The 18,313-nt window shown below is 44.9% G+C and overlaps 2 protein-coding genes across 6 annotated transcripts in view; both read right to left on the bottom strand.

Annotated features, from left to right (window-relative positions):
- The window catches only part of MAPKAPK3 (MAPK activated protein kinase 3), a 111,377-nt gene extending 96,923 nt beyond the window's left edge, over nucleotides 1–14,454 (bottom strand). For 2 of the 5 annotated variants that reach the window (XM_035894833.1, XM_035894834.1), the window contains exon 1: nucleotides 12,179–12,240. The gene's annotated coding sequence lies outside the window, so the exon portion shown is untranslated. Of the gene's footprint in view, nucleotides 1–10,679; nucleotides 10,756–12,178; nucleotides 12,299–14,372 lie in introns of those variants that run through there. The other 3 variants (XM_035894835.1, XM_035894836.1, XM_009639367.2) reach the window with 3 other exon arrangements.
- The window catches only part of HEMK1 (HemK methyltransferase family member 1), a 95,862-nt gene that overhangs the window by 22,356 nt on the left and 55,193 nt on the right, over nucleotides 1–18,313 (bottom strand). Inside the window, exons 15-18 of the mRNA XM_009639364.2 lie at nucleotides 14,373–14,460; nucleotides 12,179–12,298; nucleotides 7,723–11,916; nucleotides 137–2,964 (exon numbers count right to left, since the gene is read on the bottom strand). The gene's annotated coding sequence lies outside the window, so the exon portion shown is untranslated. The remainder of the gene's footprint in view (nucleotides 1–136; nucleotides 2,965–7,722; nucleotides 11,917–12,178; nucleotides 12,299–14,372; nucleotides 14,461–18,313) is intronic.

The raw sequence follows: 18,313 nt of genomic DNA, 5'->3' as shown, positions 1-18,313 counted from the left end.
GGTTCTCAGAGTTTGAGCACAAAACTAACTGCAAGTCTGTCCAAACAGACATAGCCCATATCTCAGTCAAGTTTTTCAGCCACCACTAAGGTAACTGCTGCATTTTTCCAGCAAACCACTTGTGTCACAGGCTCACCTCTCAGGGCTTAATTCTATACACATTACCAGCAAGTATTTCTGCTCAGCTAGCATAAAATGCAAAGCCTTTTCCCACAGAGACATAGTTTGGAAACCATTCCAAACAGGGGTTTGATTGCCAGGATTTGCCCTTATTGATACTCAGAAATTCCCCACTTGCCTGTTTTCATCCCCCAGCTACAACTATCATAGCTGGGCAGCCATACAATTTATCACACCAGTTTTCCCTCTGCTGTGACAAACTGCAGTTCATCGGTGGGGTTCCTAGGACCAGGACTTGGGCAAAAAACCTTGAAAACCTGATCCAAGCAAATTGCATCAATACTCAGTGATAGCAGTGTGCCAGTGCCAATTACTTGACTGCCAACCAGTTTATCAGAAGCACTCAGCCAGCGTGCTTATGTTTCAAGTCCTCTCTTGTGTCTCCAAGCACCCCACCTTGCCCTCCACTGCCGAAACATCTGGGTGGCCCCCTTCTCACAGTGCAGTCTAAAGAGATGACAAAGGCTCTGAGTAACAACATAATATAAGCTCTAATTAAGATGCAGTGGAAAACAGCAATAAACCGTGGTATAATCTAAAGTGTTAACATGCTGTAAATCCAGACTGGAGCATCTTCTGTGTTGCTCAACATGGAAACATTGAGCCAGAGCCTATATGGAAGGGCAGAAGGCAGCTGGAACAGCGCAGTGTTGGAGAGCTGCATTCATTCTCCTCCCTTTCTTAGGAAGGCTGGGGAAATTAAACTAGATCCAAGAACTCTTTCTTCTCCGTTAGCACTCATCTGCCACCAGCTTTTTTGCAAGACAGTCCCTCCCATCCTCTCTCCTGCGGTCACTTCAGCCAGCAGCCAAGCTCTTCCAGGAAATCAGACAAGACAAGAGCAGAATCACTCATCTGCCAACCACCCGATCATACAGCAGGGGCAAGAGATTGGAAGAGGAAACTAATTTTTTTAAAAAGAACCTTTTTACTGCTTCTTGGGATCTGGCTTCTGTGTAGAATGACACACAAAGAAACTCTTACAACACATACACAGTGAGGAATTCAGATTAGGGAAGTACAGAGTGAAGCAGACAGCTCTGAATCGAGCTTGAAAACTTGCAGATCCCCAAGCGCATGTTGTAAGATGAGAGCAACGAGCTTGTACTAGGAACTAAGAGGAAAAAACAACCCCTTTTAAATCTTCCTGTTTGAGGAGCTGCCAAACACTCAGGTTAAACTTTTTTTTTGGACATAAACAATTTCCATGATTTTTAACACTCAAATTTGAGGTGGGCCAACATAGCAAAGCAACTCAGATCTCACCAGGGACAATCTAAAGTAACTGACAGCGAACAGAAAAAACGAACTCACATATTATAAAGGGGTGAATTTAACTCAAAAATATCAAAACCGGAGAGCTATAAACTCTTACATCATTAATATCTTGCAGACCTGTTTTCAAAACTTCTAATTCATACCATATGCATATGTAAAAAGAGTGACAACACACTTTCACGATCTTAAATCTCAGAAGGGTTAACTAAGAGCTGGTGAAAAAGTCTATAACTGTACCAGTCTGAGTAGCAGTACTGCCTCCCGCGGTGTTAGGAATGTCTATTTACAGGTTGCTCCCTACAGCCAACCTAAAGAACAAGTGATCAGGGCATACCACTCATAGGACTCTGAGACAAACTTGCATTTGATTTACTGAGTGAAGCTTTCCAAAGCTGGTCATGAAGTCCTCCTTCATCTCTTCCTGGCTCATACACAGCCAAATACAGTTGCACCTGAGAGCGCCTTTGCCATCCTGTCCAGAGGCTGGGGTTCAGCTCCTAAACCCTCAAAGGCTGCACAGTGTTCATAAGTACACAGGGGGCAAATACTCACTGACCTGAACAGCAGAGCTAGGAAAGATGAATAAAACAGAAAATATGGGACAGTTTACTAAAGGTTTGGTCCATGACTCAACAGTTTGTAAAGTCTGCCCAGGAAAGGCTGGCAACCTGAAACTGATGTAAAAATAGTCCCTTTTTTGACAAATCCAGAGCCAATCAAAACCATGTAACAAATCCACGGAACTTCAGGTTGTTACTGCATTGCGTTGCAACATTTTGAAACTTCCCAGAACAAAGCTTTAGTCCACAGGACAGAGCCATTTGCGCAAACCAGAAGTATCTGCTGCTGTTAACGCAGTGAATTCAATGCACGTACACACAGCTGCAGAGACTGTTCCTCCTTGGCAGGTAGGAATGAGACTCACCTGAACATCTACACATATGCGTGCAGCCACACGGAAACAAAGCAAATGGCATGTGTATGTGTTTATTAAATTGTACCAGCAAAAGCTTCAATAAGAGAAAGTTGCGGCAGTGAACTTGTCAAAGCAAAGAAACGAAACACACAGTGTAGCTCTTCGGGGAAGAGGGTATGGAGAACAGGGAGTCTGCTGACTGGATTTTTCTTGGGCTCTGATGACTTTATGGTAGAGACAGGTGAAGTGAAACCTGACTAGGGTAACTTTAGCCAGAGAGAGTGAGATAGAAATAAACAATATTATTCCTGGAAAGAAGGGGTAGTAGCTGTCCCTCTGCCAAAGTGCACTCCAGTCCAGAGCCTATTAACTATGGATTCTTTTCGGCGCTCCACCTCCCAGTGTCAGGGCAACAGTCCCAGGTCTTGACGTCAAAGCTGCCTTTTGTTTGCTGCACAGCCCTTCCCCTTTCGCAGGTTTAGCAGACCGAGGCATGGAAGCAGCTGGGCAAAGGGCTCTATTCTGGCCAGAGCTGCAAACTCGATGCAAGCCTCCAAGGAAAGTCCTTTCCCCACATTACTGATTTCAACCTTTGCAATGAAAACAAAAAATTAGTTCAGTATGTCTAAATTGGTTTATGTCTAAATTGTCCTCTCGCTAACCTTTCCTTCGATTCATGCCCTGTGTTTTATCTGTTGCGGTTTTATCTTGCATTATTTAGATTGCAAGATCTGTCAAGCAAGGACTCTTTCCATAAGCATTAGACAAGACTGTAAAACTACTTCTTTAACTACCAGGTATATTCCAAGAAAATCCTTGCAGAGACAGGGGGATAAATTCCCAGTGTTCCAGGATAGTATTTGGGGATATCAGAGGGGAAAGGAAGAATGTGACCAGGTGCTATTATGAAATCCTTCCACCTCTCTGAATTCAAGACAGCTAGAGACAAATTGGTTGCTTTCCAAAGTTTTTCTGAAGTAGAGGAGAGGCTCCTCCACTAGTTACAATGCCTTAGGCACATACAAGCCATTCCTTGCCCTTCATATCCAGCTGACTGCACATCCCAAAAATATAAGCTACCCTGTGGGAGTACAGGGGAAGCGGGTCCTGTGGTAGAACTACCTGTGTTAGGTCAGGCTTCTCCTGCTAAAGAGGCCCTTCAAGATATAGTTATAGCAACCACAGTAAGATTATGACACTGCTAATATAAATTCAACACTCTATAATGTCCTATAGCTTTTTTATTTAAAGGCCAAAGATTGTAGATCACTAAAGAGGGGGCAAAAAGAAATGGAAAAATGTAGTCACTTAATACTACAAAAATGGGCACAGTAATCAGCTGCTACCTATTTCCCAGAGGAAATGCCAGTGTTCTCGCATGCTCAGAGTTAAGATCTGACCACATTTGTAAACCCTCCTTTCGACAGCAATAAACCTGACACTTGCTCAGATATTCTACAACAGAGCCCTCCGCTGCCGCTGAGACTCCTAAACCCATCTCCCTCCACCCAAAGCAGAGGCCAATGCTCTTAATCCTGTTCTCCAAACCCAGGTGTGCTGCAGGCTCTCCTTTTTTCCCCTTCTGAAAGCTCAAAGCTGGGGAACCTTTGGTATCTTTCCTTCTTGTAGGACTCTCAAACTAGTACTTGACTTTGTGATTCTTGCACAAGTACTGTTCCTGGCTTCGTATACCTGTGACCCAGTGCAAAAACAAGACTGTTATCTCCTGGCTAAGGCACAGGGCCATCACTGCTGGGGCACAGCATTCCTAAGCTATTAGTAGCTAACAAGGTGAGCAGTGTACGTTCCTGCTAAATGAAAAGAAAGAGGGAAAGAAGGAAAAAAGACCTTTCCATCATCTCTGCTGTCAGAGTAAAAGAAAACTATATCCTCAACCCAGGCCAAAGTGTTTAATCCCTTGTAAAGTGTTATTTTGCAAGGCAGAATGCAAGTTGCCTTGCATCTCAATGGAGCCTGGTCATCCCATGCTGTCCTACTGACCTGTACAGAAAACCAAACTTCCCAAAGAAGTAACTGATGCCCAGTTCCCTGAGACAACTTATTCGCTAACTAGTGCAAGTAAATCTTCATTCAGCAACACACATCTTGCGTAGGAAGAAGTGCCAAGTGGAGTCTCATACAGTCACACTTCCCTCTCCTGTCTTTCAGCCGAACTACAAGCACACAAATAAACAGGGGAACCAGGTGTCACATTTACTCTCTTTTAAGCTCCTTCTAGTGCTTTCAGGGAAGTCGTATTAAATAAAATGGAAAGGCCTGTTCTTTTTCACTTGTCCACTAATAGCAGGGAGACACAAGCTAGCGGGTCAGTACGATGACTTTGTATTACCGACTTGACAGCGTGCAGGGGTGGTATCGGAGGCAGACATCAGGAAGTCTGCCAGCTGCTACAGTCTGATCTAGAGCTCCCCACAGGAGTGCTACACCAGACCGGGCTCTGACCTTCTATCAACGTGTCCTGGAAACGCGCACTGTCAGTCCGGTCACTGTGGAGATAAGCAGGACTTTTTACACCTCATACAGATCCTCTGTCTAATATAAAGGCTTGACAAAATTGAGCTCTGGGGATGACTAGCAACTTGAACTTAATTTATGTCACACGGCATGCTCTAAAACAAGGCTGTGATGCAGAGAGAAAAAATATTTCCAGGTACTGAAGAGACAGCGATTCCAGTAACTCAGATTCCCCTCCCACTCCACTGAAGTAGGCAAGCGAGTGACACGAGACTTTTTCCAGGTGCTCTGAACCCAGGAGTCGGGTCCCAAGAAATCAACAGACTGAAATGCCAGTAGTAGGGGTGTCAGGGTGGAACATGGCGGTTGCATGTGGCTGGCTATTGGCCTTTAGACTGTTGACCCTTTGGAAGGTCATATTTTCCAACCTCTCCCTGTCACTATAAGGGCTGAGAATCTTCTTTTATTTAAAAAAGAAAAAAAAAATAATTATAGACTATCTCACAATGAGAGAGAATTACAAAACCAGAGCCAGAGGCTTGAAGAAAAAACAGTAAGTATGCAGAGAGCTAACTACTGGAGCATCCCCCTAGGTGATAGTTTAGGCTGGAGATAGTTTAGGCTGATGCCAGCTCTCAAAGAGCCAGCAGCAAGGCAAGCCCACCACCATTGCCTAGAGGACCTGCTTTTAGCAACCTTCTGGCTCTCCGGGCAGGATTTGTGCCACAGGAGTTCTGCCCACTCCCAACTCCCACCCATACGCTCCCTTTCAGACTCAGATGACACAGGAACAAGCTGCCTACCTAAAGAGGGTGATCATGCGTGTCCAGAGAAGGGCAATGGAGCTGGCAAGGGGTCTGGAGTACAAGTCTGACAAGGAGCAGCTGAGGGAACTGGGGGTGTTCAGCCTGCAGAAAAGGAGGCTGAGACCTTATCGCTCTCCACAACTACCTGAAAAGAGGTTGTAGCCAGGTGGGGGTCAGTCTCTTCTCCCAAGTAACAAGCAATAGGAGGAGAAAAAAATGGCCTCAAGTTGCATAAGGGGAGGTTTAGACTGCATATTAGGAAAAATTTCTTCACTGAAGGGGTTGTCAAGCACTGTAACAGGCTGCCAGGGAAGTGGTTGAGTCCCCATCCCTGGAGGGATTTCAAAGACGGGCAGACATGGTGCTTAGGGCCATGGTTTAGTGGTGGACTTGGCACTGCTGGGTTTACAGTTGGACTTGATGATCTTGAAGGTCTTTTCCAACCTAAACGATTCTATGATTGGTATGCATTTCATCTGTAAATGTATGATCGGATGTTTCAGCATTGAAAAATACAAACCAGCCACACAGCTGAAAACATTCAGCTAGGTCCTAAGTCTCAGCAAGCCAAATAAAACTCCTACTGACTCCCCAGCGCTGAGCAAGTGGCTCTGTGAGCTGCCCACCCGAAGTCAGAACAGACAAGGGGCACAGGGCAGACACTACCATGGCTTGGGGGCCATGGCTGCCTTGACTTCCCCATCTCTTGTCACATCTTTTTTGCTTGTGATGTTGGTGCAGAGACCTAAGGAAACAGAACTCCTGGGAGGAAGTGAGTCAGGAAACCTGTACCGTGTCGCGGGGGGAAGTATGACTCGGAGTGCATGGTGCTCACTGCTCCCCAGTGCCCTGGAGGAGGTGATAAGATTGTGTAATCCCCAAGATAACTTGCTGCACATCCTAATTCTGCTGATCCTCCCAGGGGAGGGGTGCCTTTGCTGAGTACTGTACATTAGCTGATTTCTTAGAATAAACTGCGACAGCTCCCTGTGAGCTCATCACGTGGGAGGGGGGATGCTGGGCTCCCTGCCTGCGCTGTCAGAAGAACGAGGAGCTACAGAAGCACTGAATTTATCAAGAGCACAGCAAAGACCTGGCAAACCTCTTGTTTAGTCTATTTGTTCTTCTTTCACAGAGACAGAGTGTAGGGATGTAAGTACTTGAGAGCAAAAGAGGAACCAGCTATCAAACAGAGGGGAAGATTTAAGAAAGAATTTAAGAAAGAAGAAGAGGACAAATGTGGTGGCATTAGGAGGAGAAGAGACAGTCTCTGTGGTCAGGACTGCTGAGGGGACAGTCAGTGAGAGAGGTACATGAGATTCTGGGAGGAAAGAAGCCAAAAGTGTAGGCCAAGCCAGGGAAGCAAGGAGGACAGAGAGAGAATAGAAAAAACATCATAGGGAGAATCACTTCAGAGCAATGAGGAAGGTACAGGAAAAACAAAATGCCCCTGGGATGGAGAGAGCAAAGAAACATCACGCTGAGGGAAAAAGGCTGCCATCTATTTTGAGTTCTCAGTACACACCAGAGCCAGAGTTCGCATTTCTGGGTCTCTGTTCATCTGTGTAAGGGCCATTCCTGAAAAACAACCAGAGCCCTAAAGCAGGGGGGCAGAATGAAATACAAAAAAAAGATTCACCCTTTTTCAGCCATACAGGACTGTCCTTGTTTCCTTACCATGAATGCAGGCACGAGCAATGTTAGCACACACAAGCTCGGCCCTTTGCCTGTGTCAGTACAGCACTTGGTGTAAAAGGGTCTCAGGACACAAGTAGGCTTCTGGCAATTTCTGCTGTACAAGTAAAGCTCCCAGGCACCTCGGGGAGCTTGACACCAGCTGAACTTCCAAACTCCCACCCCTCTGCTCTCTGGAGACAAAACCATGCCTACAAAATTGCTTTTGCAAACAAACTACTGAATATGAAATGAAGAGAGAAGGAAGCGCTCACTGTCCCAGCACAGGCATGGCTGGCACGCGCGCACACCAGAGCACACACTGCTGCTACGCATGGGCTTTCACAAAAACTTGACAGAGAGCCAGAAAAGACACATCCTGTTCCACCGCACCAGCGTCAAAATCCACTAAACAATCATGAACACAGCATGAATTAGGGAAATTCAGGCCTAGTTATACAGAAAATTCACTTCCAACATTTTCAGAAGGGACTGTTCTGTGCTTCCCAGGAGAGCCTCACGCTCCAGCACGCAGGCACACTCCAGGGCTGCAGCTGCACAAAGGCTCTGTCCATCTGAAGTAGATCTCAACTGTATTTCAAGCATTGTTTCAGAGTCCTAACTGCGCACAACACGGCACTAAAAAATACTGTACAGTCTTTCAACTGTAACTTTGTTCTGCTAGTTATGTTTGAGTCAGGAGCCAAAAGTGATCCAACCATCAATTTCGGAGGATTTTACGCTCAACTGAGGGGCAGCAAAGATGCTGGCTGAGACTCAGGAGACCTAAAGCCTATTTCCATTTCTGCCCCAACCTATCAGCTATGCTGGGACAAACCACTGTGCGTCCTTGGGCTCCGGGTCCCTTTTCTCCCTTTGGTTGCCTTGCTGGTATCAAATGCAAGCTTCCCAGGCGCTGGCTGCTGGGCAGTATATGCCTGTAACATTAAAGGCATCCCAGACTGCAAAAGGCTAAATGGTTCTATAATGGAAATAATAATGAGTGCTTTAAGTTTCAAGCCTGGTGTTTCTAGCACAAACCTCACAGCTCGTATGACCTCATGTCCCAGGGCTACCGAGCCTCGGAAGAGGAGCTGTGTATCAGAACTGCGCACAGGGGAGCAGGCAAGCAACCCTACAACTTCTGGTAACAAAAAAAAAGGTAACATTTTCATCATAAGGCCCAAATCAAAGGAAATTTCTATTCCTCACCCATAAAAATTCAAGGCTGCTGGAAAACCAGTTTGCTGAAAATTTGTGATTGTTGTCATGGTTCAGTGAGATCCTGCACTGTAATTCCTTATTTCACTGTGACCAGTTTGTTACTCAGAAATAGGACAACTATAATTTGCTCCTGTAGGCAGTATCTGTAAGGCCACAGTACAAGGACCAAAACTATTGGTATTGTGCTATATAAGCATGTGTTAGCTATTCTGCCCCCTGCAAACACTCACCCACCTTGTGGGCACAGCACAGGGATGAAGCTGCATCCAGCTGAGCCGGTACTCATGGATTTTTGTTTGAATGGTGTTTTGTGAGCCTGACTCAGCTCCCGACACCTCCTCACCACACAGGATGCCTGCACTCTTTTGCAGTGGCTCTGTTTTTCCCTTTGAATCTGTGTTAATAAGAAAGCATCAGGTGGAAGAGTTTCTTTTTCTAGTTACTGTTTTTCAAGATGCTGCCTAGCCTAGATCAATTCCAAGAACTGAGGCAGTTGAACAAAGACACTTTTACAGGCTCATCAGCAGCATAAACATCACTGCTCTGGCAACTTCCCACGCTGTAGCAAGAATTTGCACAAACCATAACGAGACCACACGCAACAGAAGGGCTGAGCAGTGCATGCAGGGAACTGCCAGAGACAGCACCTTCAGCACCTCTGCAAACACCAGAGGCAGCAGGCAGCCTCCGGCACCGCGCCGTTACACTTGCCCAGAACACACGCTCGAGTAGAAAAACCTCCCCACCGCTGTTTATCCAGGCAACTAACCAAACCACAGTGCTTCCACGGCGGTGGCAGGGGGGAGGCAGGAGATAGGGTTGCTCGCTCAGTTCCCTCCCAAGAGGCCATACTCTCAGGACAGGATTCACACACCACAGCCTTGCCTTGCAATACTACAGGTTGTTGACTGTGAAGCCTGAAACTTCAACAGCAATAAATTTTTCTAGGGGACAGGATGGGGCAAAGCAGAGACTCATAAAACCTCAGTGCTTTAGCCCTTCTTTCTTCAGCCCCCATGCCAGGAAAAAAAATAAAAACCAGTCACCTCCATGAACTCTGCACAGCCACAAAAATCATCTCAAAAAGTCATCTCATTACATGCAAATACCAGTGCCCGCTTAGAAACAGTGTGACACCCCAGGTTAACCCCAACCCCTTCTCATTCTCTCCTCCTTTGTGTGTACTTTGACAGATGCCTGTGCTGGTGTTCAGAGGGGGTGTGTATGTGGTGTTTTCTTTTCCAGATTAATGCACTGAGGAGCTGAAATCAGGGGCCAGCCCTCATTAGAACCTGACTGAGAAAGTAAAGCCCCCAGGCTGACCAAAATCAACTCGACAACCTGTGTCAAGTGAGAAGCCTAAGCCAATTTTAGGCACAGAGGGAAAGGAAGGGATTTTCTTTCTCCCCTGAATAAAGCAAGTCAAAACCATTGAAAGAGAAAAACCTTTGGACTATTCGTCTTCGGCTAATTGCATTCATGGAAATAGCAATAGGAATGCCTGCATGTGCTATGTCCTGGTCACCTTAAGCTGCGTCCTGGATCTCATTAGATTCATCACAGCCATCAGACTCAGATAAATTTGGCACTGGGGCTATGGCTGTGACGGTCACAGCTGTGGAATAACAAGCTTTGAGTCAGCCCGAAAAAGCAGCAAATGAGCCAGTGCATTTCCAGTGACCCAGTAATAGTTTGCATTTCCAGAGAGCTCTCTGCCTGGGGACCCCACAGGCATTAATAAACCCTCATGATCCCCAACCAAACCACAGTATCAGTACATCCTATACCACACATAGGGGAAACTGAGGCATCCGAGTACAGTGCATGGCTCCAGCCATGCAGCAAGAAACAGAATCCAAATTACAAGATTATAAGCTATAAACTCCTCCTCCTTATCCATAACACAAATGCAGACCCCCATACGAGTAGTTTCATTTAACTGACTGGAATTTACCCTCTGGCACACACAGTCTTTATATGCCTCCTAAAGCACATTATCAAATATGTTGTGCATCAGTACATGGCACATGCTGTAACCACTCCCTCAACGTATACTTGAACCAGGACAATTTTGGGGGAGTCTGTGGTGGAGAAATTGTTTGTACTCCAAAAGGCACTTCCCTTACTGAAGTGCAGAGCCCAGGGAGGACATGGCCACCAGAGCAGTCCGGTTGGCTGAAGAACTGCTCGTGCTTCAATTCTGATAGGCAAGATAAGAAAATAAGAGGTGGTCCTAGCATAAATCTAGTGAACTTGAGTTACATCAGGGATGCATTTGGCCTATGGTGTGACACTGTATTTCAGAGTGGCTATCAAACACCTGGCCCCAGTGAATGAAGAAAGCCTTTCACCCTTTCTATAAGAGCTCATTTTGTAGCCTCTGTAGCCTCTTTTGCTGCAGTGAGGGTTAATCCAGGCTAGTGAACAAGAGGGATGAAGATCAGCTCATCTTTTCCATTCAAGCAGAGCCTGCTACAGAAAATGCTGGTTTCTCGATGCTCGGTGTCTCAGTGACTTCCAGGAACAGTGAGCTAAACTCAGCTGCTCTTCCCAGCACCAGCTGAGGGGGCGGCAAGGGATGGAACACAGCCCTGTTCTTGGAAGGCAGGAAAAAATAAGGCTCTGGCAGAGCTGTGCAATCTCTCCTCTCTCTCTCCTCCCTTCCCCAAAAGCCTCTTTCAGCATCTCGAATTCCTCACAGTACAGCTGGGTTGGTTTTTCCTTTTATCAAATAAACATAAGAGCAATGCAAGAAAACTGCAGGCAATTCTCAAGCAGAGAGAGGTTAAGTTAATCAAATAAATAAATGATAAGCTCATCTCCATGAGCTCCCACATGCCCCATGATTTTGCTCAGTTTAGTGCATGACCTACTGTACTTCTTAACATTCTCCTATTAGATAAACACAGAAAGCTATAGAACCATCCAGCTCATGGAAACTATTTTTGGCTGCTTTATCTTCATGTAATACGAATTCCAAGGCATGATTGGATATTTGGACTTCTCCCAGCCTAGCTGACTGTGAAGGGAGCAGACAGTAACCTCATTGCTATTCTTCTGTGGAAACAAACATCTTTTAGAGATGACAAGTATCTGGCTCGTAGGTACAGTACTCTGAATGAGATTCAGGGAAATAGAGCAGTCACCAGCTGCGAGGAATGTGAGGATATCCTCGAGGCACACAAAAAAGGAAAACAGGAATCAGACTGAGTTTGTTTCACTGTTCTCCACAAGCTGCCCTTGAAGTACAAGGCAGCAGCACTGAGCTGTGAATAGAGGGAGAAATCCTGCTGCAAAGTTTGCAGCAAGCAGTGCATCTGGATGAGAATTCACACCATCTTTTATACAGACTCCAGTGTGGCCCTGCAGAAAAATAAAAGAAAGCCTGTGACACTCGTGTTGGTAGGCCTCAACAAGCCCAACAAGCTGACTCCTTTGTCAGGCATCTTGGCCAACGAGCCTGGGAATGAATGGGCCACAAAGCAGCTCAGACTAACAACTGGTCACCCCAGGACAGGGCCGTGGCATGCTGCCACAGAGGCGTTGCAGGAGAAGCTGTTCCCTGAGATATACCATAGCTGTTCAGCAGATAAAATGCCTGTCTCCAGTGCAATCAGTCTCTTACCTATTACAAGTGTTCCATGCACTTAAAATGCTGTGGGTTTCCGTTTGTTGGGTGTTTTTTTCACCTGCTGGACAGAAGGAAAATGCAAATCTGCATGGTCACACAGGACTCTGAAGCTCCCTGCAATGCCAAGGCCATATGCACATGTTTAGAAGATAAGCAGGCTTCATCGTTATCTTTCATGGATTTTAGGGCTATAAAAAAAAAAAAAAAGAAAAAAGAAACCACACCCAGGGAATAGCACAGAAAGCAATGTAGAGTCAGCAGCAAACTACAAGACCAGTTTACAGGTTGTTGCACATTCTCTCCTTGCAGACTTCTCGGTTCTCAGACACCAGCTAAGAGATGGAAGCAGTCTGCTGTCCCTCCAGGGCTTCGGAACTCTACCAGCATGACGCACCATTTATCTCTGCTACCTCCAATTAGAAACAGGAAGTGAAGAGTTGAGCACTAGGCTCATTTTTAGCTGTGTGAAACTGTGATGACCCAGCTACTTGCCTATAAATCAATGTAAATGTGCTGATTTACACTCTGTGAGAAATTGGTTCATTAGCTAGAATTAAACAGAGGCCCAAGCCACACCATTTAAATTTGAACAGTCCTCTTGAACACTCTGTTCAGTCCAGGAACTGGGATTTGCTTAGTGCCTTCCTATATTTAGCATACAGTAATGTAATTGAAGCAACAAAATTAGACCCACAAATAGACTGGTTTCTCAGTACTTAATCAATGACCTTTTCCTAGAACTGCAGAGGGCTGAAATTAAAAGAAAGGAATGTGTGGTAATCAGCCCCATGGAGGGAAGAGGAAACCACCATGAGTTTAAACTCCAAACACACATTCTAGCCAGCTGAATGTACCCTTGTTTAAATTAAATGTGGCTTCACAGTGACCCAGGCCAGGGACTGCATGAAACCCTTCAGACCGTGCAGCCCACGCACAAGGAATTACTGAGAGAGACAACTCCTATGGTCTGCAGTTCACTGTGTAGTAAGAATGTCCTCAGAACCCTATCCTTAATGGATTAAGGAAACAACAGGTCTGAGGTACTTCCACAATAATGCTAATCCGTTTCTGTCAGTGACAAGTATAGAAAGAAGTGACCAAAAGACAAATTCAGTATACAAACTGCAAAATGCATAAAACAGGCAGCAGTTATACTGCAGCAGCACTTAACAACAAAGCGAGGAAAGGCAGGAGCCCACGGCACTGTGCTCATTCATATTCACTATTAATAGGTCTTACAAGATAAACTAAAGACTCCATTTTCTGTCCTTTTCTTCCTAATCTTCTAATTTTTACTGAGGGGATGAACAGGAGAATTAAATTTTAAAAAAATCTCTTTTCTGTCACCAATTTTCATATTGCTATTAGGAAAATCTCATCTTCATATTCTAACCTAATAACTTGTAGAAGAATAAGACAAAGAAAATACTCTGTAAGCAGAAACACGGTCAGACATTTAACGAGTGCTGAAATGCTTCAGAAAATGTCAAAGCTTGCAGCTTACAGTGAATGAAAGGGAGCTTCATTTTTATGTATTTCTACAATTTGAGCATCACAAGCCTCACAGTACGAGTTAGGACATGCAAGGAGATGGATGCAGAGCTAAGTCAGAGGAAGGTCTTTTAAAATACATCTCTGAGCTGTATTTTCTAGCTTTGGCAATACCCTTGAAGAGGTCAGTTGTACCTCCCCATCTCTTCGGCTCTCACTGTCTGTAACTGGTTTGCAAACAGATGGAACAGCCTGTCACATGCAGGGTATGGCCCTAGAAATGTCCTCCAAACAGCTTTGGCAAAAAAGTTTCAGGATTCAATTTACTTCCCACATGCAGAAGCCACTGACTTCTCTTGGTAAATTTTTCCTGCGTAACGTGGAATCTCTACTGGATCAAACCAGATGAGTTAGATTAAGAGTTCCCCCGTGCTGGTTTCATATAGTGCATTCCCACTCCCTGCTATTGCAGGAGGCAGAAGGCGAGGACAGAGCAGGACAAGTGAGAAAGTAAGGAGAGAAATAGGCTATGGTAACCAGACAACAGTAGCATAAATGTAAATCAGCCATTGTGCCTTTGATTCACCCTGAGGCCAGACAGCTGAGAAGGAAGGGCTCCGCTAGCTCCCCACCCCACCATCACCCTACAGTGGAAAAGCAGCCCTGGGCTCTTAAGCTGAATCTAAAAATCACTCACTTGAAGCTCCAGATGCTAAGAATTGCATATGTAAAGCTGCATCAGGGAAAGTGTTTCTTGTATGGTGCAGATCTTTTTCAATGCAGGTCTACAAAACATGATAGCATAATTAAGCTTTCATAAATATTAATAATTCCATTTGTAATTCCATTTCTAGTTCCATTCCTTCCATTCATCTAATAATTAATATTGCTTTCACATCATCATTAAAAATATCAGCTTGATAGTAGGAACAGAAGATTAGGCCGAGAATCTTACTTGTAATGAATGGTGACGAATATCAGGTGCAAAGTGTGAGAGTGCAGAAGTTGACTGCCCTAACCTCAGAGTTGTCCTAACAACACAAAAGCCTCTCTGATATTCACAGATACAAGCATTTCCTAGAAGAAAACAGAGAAAAAATAATTTACTCTTAAATTACAAAACACACACTGGAGACGTAAGTACATTTGAAAAATACATGTCAAATACAATTCAGGGAAACACACTCCAGCATTTTAAGAAAAGCCAAGTTACCTTCCTATCAAGGCAATGTTAAGGAAATAGAAGTGGAAGTATCGCCACTGCCATTGCGGTGAACCCATTCAAGCTGAGGACAGCAGAGCTGTAACGGAGGGTAAATGAGAAGCTGTGAGGCAACACTGATGGGGAGGTGGGGACTGTGCAGACGTATAGACAATAAATAATATCTTTTATCAAACAATGCAAAGCAGAATCAGCATGTGAACCAGTTTAATGCTTCACCCTTAGCCTTGCCTTCTACTTCTTCCCAAAGGCATGCTGTTCCTTTGAGCAGGTTTTCCCTTACTGCTGCATGCTTTTGCAGAGAGGAGCTCAAAGGCACTGGCTGGTAAGTGGCACTCAGGCATGTCTTTCCTGTATCTTTGGGCAACATCACACACTTTTATGCTCTAATTTGTTACACAGAAGCAGTCCAGGCTTTCAGATCTGATCCAGGCCTTGAGCCCATAAGCAGGCAAGCCCCTGTTAGTGCCCCAGTGGGGACACAGCAGCACGTAGGAAGACTTTCCTCTAGTGAATCTTATAAATCCTTTTTTGGAGTGGGTGCAAAGGTGGGAGAATTCCCTCAGATCACAGGCATGCTCCCTACAGATCATCCGAGCCCTGCAGCTGGACAGGGTCATGGCAAGCACAAAAGTTCAACAGCAAGTGTGCCTTTTCTTTAGCAGGGAGGCTCAAAGCTGCACAGACTCCACGCTCGTCTCCTAGCCCATCAAAAGAGGAATTACCGTTTCAGCAGCTGCATCACCACGCAGAACATTTCCAGAGGAAAATAATTCATAAGGAAGCAGGAGCTTAACTCACCGGTGGACAGAATATCCAAGAATAACCAGCACGCTATCACCTCCCACTGACATTTAATCCAAAATTGATATTGCTCTGGGGGACGATGGCTTTGAACCTCAGCCAGCTCTCTCCCCTCTCAAACCAGCAGCACTTCGTGGCCTTTTTTGACCCAGAGCCTTTTTTTTTGTTTGTTTGCTCTGAACGCCCTATTCCTGAAGAAGCTGAAGCGTCATTCTGTCCTGTAAGAGCCACAAGAGGCCTTAAATCCAGCAGGTACTCAAAGGCATCGTCTCCCCCAGGGATTATCCCTAAATCCGCAGAGAAAGACGGAGCCTAGGAAGAAGTCCTTCACTCTGAACTTCCCACATGATTGTTTTGCTTGACTAATCCAGTTTCCCTTTTGGCTTACTGAAACCCCAGCCAAAAATCCAGTGTTCTGGATTTCTCCAGTATTAAAAATTGCCATATGCAAACCACCTATCTTCTTAGCACCTCTGCTGGGACTCTCGCCTGCAAGTTATCTGAACATGTACTCTCTAAAATACTTATTATTAGTCAGTGTTTTATAATACTTCTTTCTTGAGGCCTAATAATTTAGAAATTAATTCATTATCCTCCTGTGATTCTAGCATATTATTCTGCTGTCATCCAAACACAGATCAGAAACTCTTACTAAATGCTTCTACTTATTTTCATCATCATTAACAATTGCACCATTTCCATTTCAAAGAGGCCTCACACAATTCTTTCTCTGTTTCAAGCAGAATGTTTCTTTATCGTCCTTGAAGATAGCAGCCAAGGATAATTTTACATTTGCCTTTTCATTTCCAGCTTTCTGCACTTCATTTTTCAGTTATATTAACTGTGCCACACTCTCCCTCCCCTTCCACATTGTTTTTACTTTTTTGTTCCTAATGCTCTCTTCGCCACTGAACAACGATCAGCTTTTATGAAGATGCCTCTTTCCTGAGGGCAGAATCACAGTTCTTTGCCATATAATGCACTGTTCTTAAAGAATACCTAATTCTAATAATTTTTCCTGTAAAACAACTCCCCAGGTTTAACTCAAAAATTCTTTTAACTTTGGGTAAACTATACGTTACGTTATTAGTTGGGGAAGTCTTTTTATTTAGATTTATCTTTAACGAGGTTGCAGTCATGCAGATACTACCAACTTCCAATCCGGCTCTGAAATCCTTTGCTCCCAGACATGCTGGCTCTGTTTAATTAATCCTTCCGCTCTGAGAGGCTGCACCTGCAGATTTGCACAACCATCGTGCACTTAGCTTCTCTAGATGCAGATTCCTGGACTCCAGTTGCACAACAGCCACTGAGTCAATGTGGCAGCAGGGGCTAACATGCACCTCTAGCCCCCCACCAAGTGAGAACATTTCTGCTCTCCTTGGCATGCAGAGCACCCTCCTGCTGCTGGGCTGAAAGTTAGATCTTAAAAAAGTGCTCCCAAAATGGGTGTGAAAGAAAGGGATGAAAAATATCATGGCTGGAAAATAGAGAGGGACAAAGTAAGAGCCTGAATTCTGCACAGTGCTGATCACGATGAGGGCTGGCAGCTGGGGATTGAGACCCCACTTCCCCTGGGGGACTCCAGCAAGGACAGAAGGAAAGGCAAGGGAAGAGAACATCAGTGAAAGGAGCAGAAATATCGTATTGGGTCTCTCTTTTGGGGCAGAATGCTCCCAGCTGGAACCCAGAGGAGAAAAATAAGAATGGGAAAGGGTCAGATGAGTAACTGCATTTACTGAAAAGTTTTTAACCTCTAGGACCACAGATATTTCATTCCACCCAACAAGAAATTGTTGCTTTCAGCATTTGACTAAGTGTTTGGTCAAACTGCTCCCTCCTGGCTCCCACCCTGCGCAAAGCCAAAGACAAACCCCCTCTGAGTGGCCAGCCCCAACTGCGCAAGAGACCTCCAGCAGCTGAAGGGCCCATCAACCCTTCTGCCCAGGAAACTGGGTTTTTTACTAAATCTCACATGGGAACACTTCTGGCCCCAACCCAAACCAAACTTGCCTACACCTCTTGCTAATATTCCTAGGTCAGAGCATGAAATGATTCTTCAAAGTTCTTCTTTGAATAACTGCATTTCCTGGTCTTGGAGAAGGGTACAAAGAGGTAGGAAAAAAACCCCTGGGTTTGAAATCTCACTGGACAAATTAGCAGACTGATCTTACAGAAGTCCTGGTACTTGGTATATTCAGAACTAACCACAAAAATCAGGGTAGCTTAAAAATTGCCCCTCTAAACTGCCAAACAGGATCAATGCTATGATCTAGCCAAATCCTTACCCACATCTGACAGTGCCCAAGGACTTCAAATGGAAGCAAAAAACCAAATAAACAAAAATCCATCAGAATTAAGGAAAAGGTTCTTTTGAAGGCTTGTCCTGTGCTGGGACTTTGACTCTTCTGCTTTCCCCAGCCCCCTCTCTCCTATCTTGTCACTTTTTGCACAAGAATTCCCAAAGACAGATCCTGAAGAATGCAGCAAAGATCACAGAATACACCCATTTGCTGAAAACTACCATGGAGAAGATTCAGACTTAAAGGTAAAGACAGTTGTCAGCTGCTAAACAAAGGCTCTTGGCCTTCTCACTATAAGACCAACCACTA

Source organism: Egretta garzetta, unplaced genomic scaffold (genome assembly GCF_000687185.1).
Source record: "Egretta garzetta isolate BGI_Z169 unplaced genomic scaffold, ASM68718v1 scaffold215, whole genome shotgun sequence".
In the NCBI taxonomy this organism is placed as follows: Eukaryota; Metazoa; Chordata; class Aves; order Pelecaniformes; family Ardeidae; genus Egretta; species Egretta garzetta.
The sequence above is the reverse complement of the archived record's forward strand: the minus strand, read 5'-3'. Positions and strand labels throughout refer to the sequence as shown.